Genomic DNA, 11942 nt, shown 5'->3' with positions numbered 1-11942 from the left:
ACTGGGAGGCGAAGGCAGAGCTCTGAGGCCCGTGTCCTTTAGGTCAGAGAGCAGAGGAGCTCCAGGCAGTACCGGGAGTCAAGGTGAGGCGGGTGCTCTGAGTGTGCACCAGGGGCTCCCCATCCCAGAACAGAGGGGAACCCACAAGGGCCTAATTCCCACAACTTGTCACACTGGAAATCTCGAGCTGTGTTGACTGCACCCTGATGAGCCACCTCACTTCCTCCTTCAGGTAGCCAGAGGACTGGCCACTCTGGAGGCATGCCCCTGTGAGGTCTGATAACACCCCTAAAGGGGAGACCTGTAAGTGGCCTGTATCAGACCGCCCAGGGTGCGTTTCTCAGCCGAGGCTGCTCACACCCCCCCTTTCTCCCAGGCGGGTGGTCCCCATGACCCCCTGCCTCACTTCTGTCTGTGGTTTGATCCCAGGCATCATGCTCATGGTCGAGATGAGTGAGCTGAGCAAGCCAAGCAAGCCCGAGGAAGACCTTCAGGACCCAGGCGAGGCCCAGGGCCCGGAAGAGGCGCAGCTCTTGGGGGCTGAGGCGGGGAGGGCTGCATCTGCCTCGGCCTCGTCCTCTCGATCTCCTGCTCCACCCTTGTGGAGGCCTTGCCCCAGGAAACTCTTAATGAGATGGTGACAGGAAACCTGGTGACGTTCCCGCTCCACAAGTATCAAGCCAAGGAGCTGACCTCCCAGGCGGAAATGCTGAAGAAGGTCCTCAGGATAACCGGGAGCACTTCTTGGTGGTCTTCAGCCAAGCCTCAGAGAGCCTGCAGCTGGTCTGTGGCATGGAAGTGAAGGAGGTGGACCCCACGGAGCACATCTACATCATGGTCCCCACCCTGGGCCTCACCTGCAATGCAATGCCGAGTGGTGGGCAGAGCATGCCTAAGGCCGGCCTTCTGGTGCTGGTCCTCAGCCTAATCATGTGGAATGGAGACCGTGCCCCTGAGGAGGAGGTCTGGGGAGCACTCAGCAAATGGGGATGTTTGTTGCGAGGGAGCACTGTGTCTTTCGCGATACGAGAGGGCTGCTGACCCAAGTGTGGGTGTGGGAGGGGTACCTGGAGTACTGGCAGGTGCCTGACAACGACCCTGCTCGATACGAGTTCCTGTGGGGTCCCCAGGCCTATGCGGAGACCAACAAGTAGGAAGTCACGGAGTATCTGCTCAGAGACAACCAAAGGTTTTCCAGGGCCTTCCCACCCCCATCTGCAGAGGCTGTGAGGGAGGAGGAATAGGAGCCCTGACCCAGAAAAATAGCCAAGCTGATCTTTCCCTCTGTGATTGAAGATGGAGCAGTCAGCCTTCTCAGTAGTGATGGCCTGGGCCACTTGGGGGAACCCGGTGTGTAGCATCTTTGTGTTCCTTTTCTCTGTGATGACATGCAAAATCATCTCTGTTTTTTAGGAATTTTTCAAATGTGTTTTTTCAGCTTAAGCCTTAATAAACTTCAGTGTCTAACTTTGTGAATGACATTGATCCCACATGTATTTGTACTTAACCAGTTTAAGGACCAGAGTTTTGCTGTTTTGTAAAAGAGATTGGGAACTCTCCCATTTTATTTTGTGACCCTGAGCAAGATCATAAAAATTGGAATTACAACTATTTTGGATATGTGAACTTACTCAGCAGTATATAGTTTGGTGGAAAAATTGGAATATAAAAAACGATTGTAGTGAATTCTCACTTCTTACAGGTTTTGACTGTCCTTTTCTACAGCTAATCTGCATCTGTTTACTTGGATTTTGCCAGGTTGTTATTTAAGAAACTAGGAGAAAATTGATGAGATTAATAAGCCCCCTTCTCACTGGTTCATTTATTCCACAGAACTTCAGGAGGTGAGGTGTTAGGGCAGAGGGTGGAAGCTTCAGATCCGCAGAGGATGGACTCTCGAGACCCTCAAGCAGGATTGAGTAGACCTCCCACCTCTGTGGTCAGTGTTAGGAGGCCAGGCGGGATGTGAGGAGGAGGTGAGCACCAAGCATCTCCCTAGCCTAGGACTCGCGGGAGGCCCTGGGCAGGTCACGTCACATGTGGGGGTCCTCAGTGCTTTCTGTTCAGACTCAGGTCTTGTTCTGAGTTTCCCTGCAGGCCCCCAAAGGGGAGGGACCAGGCCATGCCAGGGGAACAGTGGGCAATACAAGGGAGTCCTGAGGGGACCAGCCACCCCACAACTGGGGGACATCGCAGAGTTCATCCCTTCTACCAGCACAGAAGGCTCAAGTCTGTGCCATAGTTTACCCGCTAGGTGCCCCCTCCATTTTTGATACAGGAGCTCCAGGAACCAGGAGGTGAAGGTGGAGGTCTGTGGCCTGTGTCAGAGAGCAGAGGAGGTCCAGGCAGTGCCAGGAGTCAAGGTGAGGAGGATGCCCTGAGTGTGCACCAGGGGTTCCCCATCCCAGCACAGAGGGGAACCCACAAGGCCCTAATCCCCACAGCGCGTCAGACCCAGAACCTCACACTGTGCTGACTGCAACCCGGGGAGCCAACTCCTGTCCTCCTTTGAGTAGACAGGGATCAGGCTGATCTGGAGGAGCTCCTCACCCTCAAGAGGAGACCTGTAAGTGGCCTGAGTCAGAACGCCCAGGGTGGTTTCTCAGCCAAGACCAATCACAACTTCCCTCTCCTGCAGACCTGGGGTCCCCATATATCCCCCTGCCTCACTCCTTTCTGCAGTTCGACCCTGGTCAAATTGCCTGGGATGCATGAGTTCCACCAGCCTGAGAGAGTCTTTCAGGATCCAAGAGAGGGTGAGGGTCTGATGGAGGCAAAGTTCATTTGGGGTGAGGAGGAGGAGGAGCAGATGAAGGAAGGAGATGCAGCTTCCTCCTCCTCCTGTCTCCCAGTCTGGGGCACCCTGGAGGAGGTGGCTGCTGCTGCAATAGCCAGTTTCCCCCAGAGCCCTTGGTGTCTGCCCCTCTCCCACTGCCATGGCTGCCAATCTTGGGAGCCAATCTGAAGACCATGGCCTCAGCAGGCAAGATGAAGTACCAGACACCTCACGTGACCAGGAAGATGCAAAGTCCTCACTCCCAGATGCACTACAGGTGAAGAAGAAAGAGCTGGTGCGATTCCTGCTCAGCAGGTATCTTGCCAAGGAGCTGATCACAAAGGCAGAAGTGCTGAATAGTGTCCTCAAAGATTACCAGGACCACTTCCTGGTAGTCCTCAGTCAAGCCTCAGAGTACCTGCAGCCAGTCTTTGGTTTGGAGGTGAAGGAGGTGGACCAGAGTGAGCAGACCTATATCCTGGTCCCCACACTGGGCCTCACCCTCAAAGAGATGCTGAGGGATGGGCAGAGGTTGCCCAAGGCCGGCCTCCTGGTGGTGATCCTGTGCCTGATCACTGTGGAGGACAACCGTGCCCCTGAGGAGGAGATCTGGGAAGCACTCAGCAGGATGGGGGTGTCCTGGGAGGGAGCACTACACGTATGGGGATGCCAGGGAGCTATTGACCCAAGTGTAGGTGTGGGAGGGGTACCTGGAGTACCGGTAGGTGCCTGACAGTGGCCCTGCTCACTACAAGTTCCTGTGGGCTTCCTGGGCCTATGCAGAGACCAGCAAGTTTTAAGTCCTGGAGTATCTGGACAGAGTCAGTTGAAGGGGTCCCAGCTCCTTCCATTCCCTCTGCAGAGGCTGCGAGGGAGGAGGAAGGGGGACTCTGAGCCAGAGGAGCAGCCAGGCTCCTTCCAGGCCCACATCCAGCAGCTTGCCCTGGGTGGGGAGGGCAGGAAGGGAGGTGATCCTTCCCTCTGTGATTGAAGAGGGAGCGGTCAGCCTTCTCAGCAGTAAGAGCTTAGGCCTGTTGGGGGAACCCAGTGTGTGGCATCTTCGTGTTCCTATTCTCTACAATGACATGGAGACTCATCTTTCTTTTCTTTAGGAAATTTTCAAATGTTATTCCTTTTTATAGAAGACGATGCATCCCAGTATCTAACTATGTCAGTGACATTGATCACCGTGTGTTTGTACTTAGCCAGTTCACGAACAAGGGTTTTTCTCTTTTGTAAAAGAGATTGGGAACACTTCCATTTTGTTTCGTGGTCCTGCACAAGATAACATGGAATTAGAATTAGAACGATTTTGGAAATGTGAATTTATTTAGCAGTGACATAATTGGTGGAAGAATTAGAAAATAAAAAGTGATAGTAGTGAATTCTTGCTTCTTATACTTGTTGTGTGTCAGTTTGTACAGCTAAGGGATCTCGGTTTATTTGAATTTGCCCGGGTTATCAAAAGTGGCAAGTAATCTGAGTCAAGCAGCCCCTGCTCACTGACTCATTTATTCTGAAAACCTTTACAGAGTCTCTGCTCCGTGAAAGGCCCTGTGTTAGCAATGGGGACACTGGGAGAAGCAGGACACCCCCACACCTGGAGCGATGGTCTCAGAGCCACAGTCACATGAGGTGCATCGTGGGAATGAGGGGAAATGAGACATTGCTGTAAGGTGTCTCTTTGGGTCTTGGATAAACCTCAGAGAGATCTGTTTCTGGGGCAGGATGGAAGGGGTCCTGGCTCTTCTCGCATTGCTGCTGACCACAGGAATGGAGTAGGTGTTTTCTACCCTGTATCTGCTAGGCATCCTGCAGAACTCAGGTCACACTCCCTTGAAATGATGCCCAGAAATCCATGGGCTGACCCTCTCTTTCCTGGTCCCAGGGACCCAGATATTAAGGTGTTAACTAGCTTTTAATTATCTTGATTTTCACTGGGCATTGTAATCAAAGACTCGACATTTATTGGCACTGCAATGATGAAAATAAGGGTTGGGATGGAAGACCAGCAGGGACACAGGCAAAGAGTGGTTCTTGCTTCTATTTCCTGGACCAGCTTGGGTCCTGCTGGAACACTCCTCCACACCCAAATTTCACAGTTCCTTTAACTGGAAATGGGGTTACCGGGAGCTCAAACAATGAAGAAACTGTTTGTATTGTGGGAGAGCTGGGTTCGATTCCTGGGTCAGGAAGATCTTCCTGGAGAAGGGCATGGCAACCCACTCCAGTATTCTTGCTTGGAGAATTCCATGGACAGAGGAGCCTGGCAAGCTACAGTCCATGGAGTTACAGAATCAGACATGACTGAGTGACTAACACTATGTTCCACTATGGTCTAACTGGAAAAGTTTCTTAGTTTTATTTATGAAACATCCTATTGAGGTGCATATCCTCTGACCTGTCCTGGACCACAAAGCAGCCAACTCCATCCAGTGGAGAGTGGAGGAGTGTCTGGGGGCAACAGTGTGAGAAATTCCTGCCCCGCCATCACAGGGCTAACAGCCGCCAGGCCTTGAGCTCTGTTCTGTCCCTCAGGGGCATCCTGCAGCCCAATACACGGGGCTCCTCACACCTGCTCGCCTCCCAGATGAAGAACTGAGGCTGCGGGGCTTGGGCATCTTCCCAGGACCACTTGCTAGTGAGGGCTGGGGTGGGCTCGGAGCCCTGGTCTCAATTCCTCTGGAGGCCCCGCCATTCCCGCCCACTCCAGGCTGTGGCCCTACCTTCCAACTTCTCCTGCCTTCCTCTTCTCAGTGCTACACAATGCCTCTGAGGTGACAAAATCAGGCCTGTGGAAGGAAGGGGACGAGGAGAACCAGAAGCACTGTGGGGCTGCTCTGGGGTTTGCTGGGAACTGACTCTGCTGGGGGCCGGCATCTCTGTCCAGTCCCAGTGCCCCCTGCCTGAGGGTGGTGCCCTGTCCCTGCTGCTGCCATGGGGCCTCCTGCCCAAATGAACCTGCCAGGCTGACCAGCTCTTCACGGAGCAGGAGAGATGGAGTGTTTGACTGAATGGCCCCAGTGCCCACTGGGATAAGGCCTCTACAGGAGCTTCCTCTGATACGGGAGGGCAGATAACATGGGCAGAACCCCGAGGCTCCAGGTCTCCCCAGCCTCAGTGAGGGAGAGGAGCAGCTGGAAGGTCCCTGAGCTGGGGACACCCGAGCGGGGATGCCAAACACAGGGACAGGAAAGCAAGGCTGAGAAAGGCAGGCCTTAGACATCATGAGGGCTTGTGTGTGCACAACACAAGTGTCCCAAGCCACAGCTGACAAAGAGCCCTCAGCTCCCAGCCCCATCCCTGCCCATGCTCTGCAAATCTCCCATCTTAGCCTAGGGCTGTTGAGGGCAGATCCGTTGTAACCTGTCTGGCCTTGGCCCTGGGGCAACCCTGGACCAAGTAACCCACTAGGTTACTGTCACCTCATTCGACCACTGAAGAGGCACTGAGGGATAGATAGATAGCCCATGACTGCATGGGACCTGAGCACACACATGTCCATCCTCAGTTTTTCCTTTGTACCCGGAGGAAGGGTCCCTGTTTACTGGAGGGGGGAGGGGAGGAGCAGAGCTGTAGGCCTGAACTTCAGCAGGGTCTCAGCACCTCGCAAGGAGGCTCCATTTCCATGTGGCTATGAGGATGGGGACAAAGTCCCAGAAGAATCCAGCCCAGGGCCTCCTGGGCCTTTCCTTCACCAAACACAACAGAGCCACAGCTCTCACAGGCCCACGAGGCACCTCTTGATCAGGCTCCTATCCTAATGGCCTGCTCTCCTCGCCCCTAGATTCCCCCCAGTAGACATGAAGGCCATCCTTCCATCCATGAAACATTCCAGTGTGTTCCTACCTCAGGACTTCTGTAGGGTGTGAGGAGTCACACCGTGTCCCTCAAGTCCTGGAGTCTCGATCCCAAGTATTTCGGTGGGACCTTACAAAGGAAAGGTCTTCACAGAGCTGATGGAGATCAAGTGAGCTGATTAGGATGGACCCTCCTCTAACACGATGGCTGTTCCCATACATAGGACACATGGAGAGATAGAGAGGCACACAGGAAAACTCACGATGAAGAGAAAAGAGGATCTCTCCAAGCCCAAACACGCCCACCATGGCCAGCAAAGCCCCGGAAGTGAGGAGGGGGAAAGATGGGACAGACTCACTCCACAGCCCTCACAAGAAGAGCCAGTGTCCGCTGACACCTTGACCTCAGCTGCCGCTCAGTAGACAGCCCAGCCAGGTTCCTGACCTTTGGGGTGTCACCTCCCATGAGTCATGCACCCTGAAGCAGAAGGGGCTCCTCAAGGGTCCCCCAGTGTTGCCACAAGTTTCAAATCAGCAGCTGAGAATCTCCAGCTACTGATTCAAGGGTCTCCTCAAGAGGCTCACCAGCATGCAGGGTCACTCCACCCAACAAGGGCCTTGAAAACACATGATAAGTACAAACCCAAAGATAAGTACAAAGTTTCCACAAGGTGAACACCAGCCCTTGTCGCTCTGCCCTCAGAGGTGTATTTAGGAGCCTGTCTTTGGATGTGAGGCTGCCAGGCACTGTGTCCAACACACAGGCTTTGTGAGCCAAGGGACGCTTTACAGCAGGACAAGGATCACCTGCAAGGACAGACTGCTGCCTGTTTCTGGGCCTGTGGGCCTCTCTGCCTGCCGACGCTCAGCCCAGCCCCCGGGCTCCTCCATCACCCTCTGGACACTGTTCCAAAACAGGGAATTTGGACCAGAACACAGAGGGAAAAACACTAACCAGTTTCCTAACAACACATTTCTCTCAAGCACCCAGACCCAGCAGGGCCAAAACGACTGGCAACGCCATCTTTTCATAAAGGTCAAAGTCCCCAAGCGTCTCCCTGAGTTGAGAGCAGAACCACACAAGAGGAGTACCGGACCCCGAACCCCCACCAAGAGGGCAGCACACCCTAGGGTGGGGCCGGATCACACCGAACCAGACGGGCACGTACAGGGCACAGCAGTGACTGGACGGTATCACCATGAGCTGGTCTCTCCATCACCCTCCCCTTGACAGCCCAGCCTGGACAGGCCTCCTGCCCAAAGAGGATCAGGTGCTTGAGGATGTCTACCTGGAAGACGTCTTTCCCGGCCCTCCCCAGGACGGGCTGCAGCAGCCAGTGGGGGTCAGCGAGCACAGTCAGGTACTTCTGTTGCAGATTGGGTAGCAGGGTTTGATTCTCCAGCTCCTCCACCTTGTCAGGACCTAGGTTTTCTGGGCACAGCAAAGTGTCCCCAACGTTCACAAGATCTGGGTGCAAAGACAGGACACAGAAGGAGAACAAGGTGATTCACAGTCATGCTTACTAGAGACTAAGACCGTATCACAGAGCAGACCCGAGGTGAACTGGGTCCTCTGTTTGAGCCTTTCAGATGGGCTCAGCTCAGCAAAGGGAATTTAGGACGAGGCCAATCGAAGGAGGGAGCGAAATGAAAGGGAGAGGCCTGGTGCTCCATGAACCCACCAGGCCATGGGCAGCTCTCAGTCTGCCCACTGCAGGCTGCAGGGACAGAGCAGGAGGGCCCCGGTGGGGAGCCTGCGGACATCAGGTCCCCAAGCGACTCACCAGCAGAGAGGAGTTGCTGTGGGGCCTCACCCCTGGGGACTCAGGGGACTTGCTCAGGCCCGGCTGCAGGTAGTGGGGGTGGGGAACCCAGGCTGGGTGCTGTGCTGCCTCTCAACACGCACACACACACAGACAAGTGCCACGTGCAGACCTGGACCCACCTTTGCCTCAGAGCACAACCAGGACTGAGGCCCAGAGTGGTGGTCACGTACCTCGTGCCACCATCTCCTAGCCCAGGTACCCTCGCTGCCCCTCTGGAGAAACCCTAGCCCACTCCACCAACTGGTTCAACAGAAAACAAACGAGCACAACCCAGCTGAGATCCAGGGCAGCACCGGGGGCCGTGCAGGCAGCGTGGGGCAGGGCGCTTGCTCCACGATCCTCACTTGCTCTAGGTCACTCTGTGGCTGAACTGGTCCCCATCCCACAGCAAGGCCCGGATCTGGGTGGAGCTCATCCCCAGCCTCTGCTCCAGCAGCTCCCGCCAGGACATGTCCTCTCACTGCAGGTGCCTGATATGGACGGCCAGGGTACATTGCTTGGTCTGCATAGCACAGGCCGGCACTGAGTTTCCAGGGTCTTGACACCATTTAAGACTAATTCCGTGAAAGGCTGTCAAAAGGACAGAGCGCCGAACTTCATCTCCCAGGGCTCCCAGGGCCTCACGTGGCTGCAGAAACAGAACCACAAAGACCAAGAGCCTGACACAGAGGCCTCCAAGCTCACAGCCCTGGGCAGGATCTCAGCCCCATGTGCCCAAGCAACAGCCAAGCCTGCTGACACAGAGGGGAGGGTCACAGAGGGCTGGCTCTTTCCATCCATCTCCATGTGGTCTGCTGACAGGGGGTGGTGACCCAGAAAACCCAGCCATCACTTGCAGTGTGTGGGGAGGTCAGGAAGGAGGGCAGGACAGCGGAAGAGGGGCACGAGGTGAGTTCCAAGACAGAGGGACTCAAAGCCCTGGGAGCACCGAGGAGGGAGGGTGGGTTCCCTGGCTTCACAGCCCAGTGGCCAGGTTCTGGTCCTCTCCTAGCACAGACAGACACTGTCCCGGGTTTGGCTTCCCCCACCCCCAGCCCCCACTGCAGCCCTCAACTCCCCAGCCCCCATGCCTGCCCATGCTCTGCAGATCCCCCATCTTAGCCCAGGGCTTCTGAGGCTGATCTGTGATAACCAATCTAGCCTCGGCCCTGGGGCCACCCTGGACCTCAGATGGCCCTGCCAGGTGTCTTCCCCTCACCTTTGGAAGCCGCCTTCCTCCCAGCCTTTCCCACACCATGGCCTCCACTATCAGCAGATGCCCCGGCCCCTGCCCAGAACCTAGAGAAAAAAACGGAGAGCAGGAACTTCTGGGACAGGCATACTCCATGTCCTTGCCAGGGCCTGGGACAGTACCACGCAGGAATCACAGAATTCAAACCTCAAATAACCCACTAGGTTACTGTCATCTGACTCTACAGCTGAGGAGGTGGTGAGAGACAGAGATAACCCATGACTGCAGGAGACCTGACCACATACACATCCATTCTCATTTATTTTGTTGTACCTGGAAGTGGGGGGGGGGGGTCCCTGTTCACTGGATCGGGGTAGAGGCGGAGGAGCAGAGCTATGGGCCTGAACCTCAACAGGATCTCAGCACCTTGCAGGGAGCCTCCATTTCCATGTGGCTGTGAGGACGGGAACAAGGTCCCAGAAGAACCCATCCTAGGGCCTCCGGGGCCTTCCCTTCCCCGCCGAGCACAGTAGAGCCACAGTTCTCACAGGCCCACGAGGCCCCGCGTGATCTGGCTCCTGCCCTGGCGGCCTGCTCTCCTCACCCTTGTATTTACCCCTGGTAGCTATGAAGGCCATCCTTCCATCCTTGGCACATTCCAGTGTGTTCCTACCTCAGAGCCTTTGTAGGGTGTGAGGAGTCACATCGCATTCCCTCAAATCCAGGTGCTGGGGTCTCAATCCCAAGTACCTCAGTACAGACAAAGGAAAGGTCTTCACAGAGCTGATGAAGTTCAAGTGAGCTGATTAGGATGGATCCTCTTCTAACAGGACAGCCATTCCCATACAAAGGACACACTTAGAGACAGACAGGCACACAGAAGAACTGGGGTGAAGAGGAAGGCAGAGATCTCCAAGCCCAGACACGACCACCATGGCCAGCAATGCCCCAGAAGTGAGAGGGGGGGAGAGATGGGACAGACTCTCTCCACAAACTTCATGAGCGCCAACATCAGCTGACACCTTGACCTCGGCTGCCGGCCTTCTGAACCAACACAGTTGGTAATGTGAGCCACGCAATGCAATCCTGATGTGACTGCCGGCAAATGAAGATAGAGGGTCAGCCCTGTATGTACATCTCTCCGCAGGGGCAAAGGAGGGGCGGTGTGGGGATGACTTCTCTACGCCCAGCATCTCAGGCACACTCCTCCATGTCTGCACATCTTCAAGTGTCTGTTTTCACCTCCCAGTGTCGGGGGTCCCACAAGTTACTGACTTGAAGGGAAAACTCATTGTGCCAATACAACCACTTGACGTGACCACACACTCACTGACTGAAGGGCCATGCAGGAGGAGGCCCGGGGCACAGGGCGTAACCCGAGGTGCTGACACACACCAGCAAATGGCCTTCTGCAAAGGCTCCCCTGTGTCCACTCCCCCAACCACAGTCATGCATGCCATGTCCTCACACACTGGCTGGCCCCAAACATCATCATCCTGCTGAACCTTTACCTGCTGGGTGACAAAGGGTCACCCTCTTCACTGGGTGAACATATCACAATGTTTCCTCCAGCCTCACACCTCTTGTCTTGATACTGCACACAGGCACCATAAGTTCTAGTATTCCTGGAAGTTATTTCAATACAGTATGGCTAGGAATAATGTGCATGTGTGCAGAATTGGTCGTGAGCCCCTAAAATATGTTTCTCCAAATCCAAACTACTTTCTCCTGATTTCATCTCCCCTTAGCCAGATTCCCAATATGCCCATGGTCACTGTATAGCCACCCAATACAAGAGCAAGAGGGATGGAGGCAGCAGAATGGACACAGAGATGCCCTGAGCCAACTGTGGCTAAACCACCTTTAGCTGATTTTACAAACCAGACAACTGGCATATACCATAATTGTAGGGCCACTTCCTGTCCTGGAAATGTGAATGACTCTGAAGCTTAATCTTAAACTTCATTAGCTTCGCTGTTTATCTCTGGCTGGTCCAAAGAGTTACAGAAGGGAAACAAAACACTGAGAAAAGGTTTGGGACTCAGATAACAAGGCAGAAGGGAGGAAGTTACTTAACCAGAAGCAAGGATAAGGCAATCAGGATGAATTCCAGATAACCAGAAGTACCTGGGAGTGGCACTTCCCTGGTGGTCCAGTGGTTAAGACTCCTCGCTTCCACTGCAGGGGACCTGGCTTCAATCCCTGGCCAGGAAACTAAGATTCCCCATGCCTCACATCAGGGCCAAAAGAAATAAATAAAAATTAAAAAATCATCTACATTTACTGAGGGCTCAAAAAATAAAAAGTACCTGGGAGTGAGTGACTAGCATGTGACCTAAGGAATGGAAAGACAGCCCTAGCTGGGACAC

The 11942-nt window shown here is 54.5% G+C and overlaps 1 pseudogene; it reads left to right on the top strand.

Moving 5' to 3' along the window:
• Positions 1-449: 449 nt before the first annotated feature.
• On the top strand, positions 450-1244 carry LOC102191132 (annotated as a pseudogene).
• The last annotated feature ends 10698 nt before the right edge of the window (positions 1245-11942 follow it).

Source organism: Capra hircus, unplaced genomic scaffold (assembly GCF_001704415.2).
Source record: "Capra hircus breed San Clemente unplaced genomic scaffold, ASM170441v1, whole genome shotgun sequence".
Lineage (NCBI taxonomy): Eukaryota > Metazoa > Chordata > Mammalia > Artiodactyla > Bovidae > Capra > Capra hircus.
The sequence above is the reverse complement of the archived record's forward strand: the minus strand, read 5'-3'. Positions and strand labels throughout refer to the sequence as shown.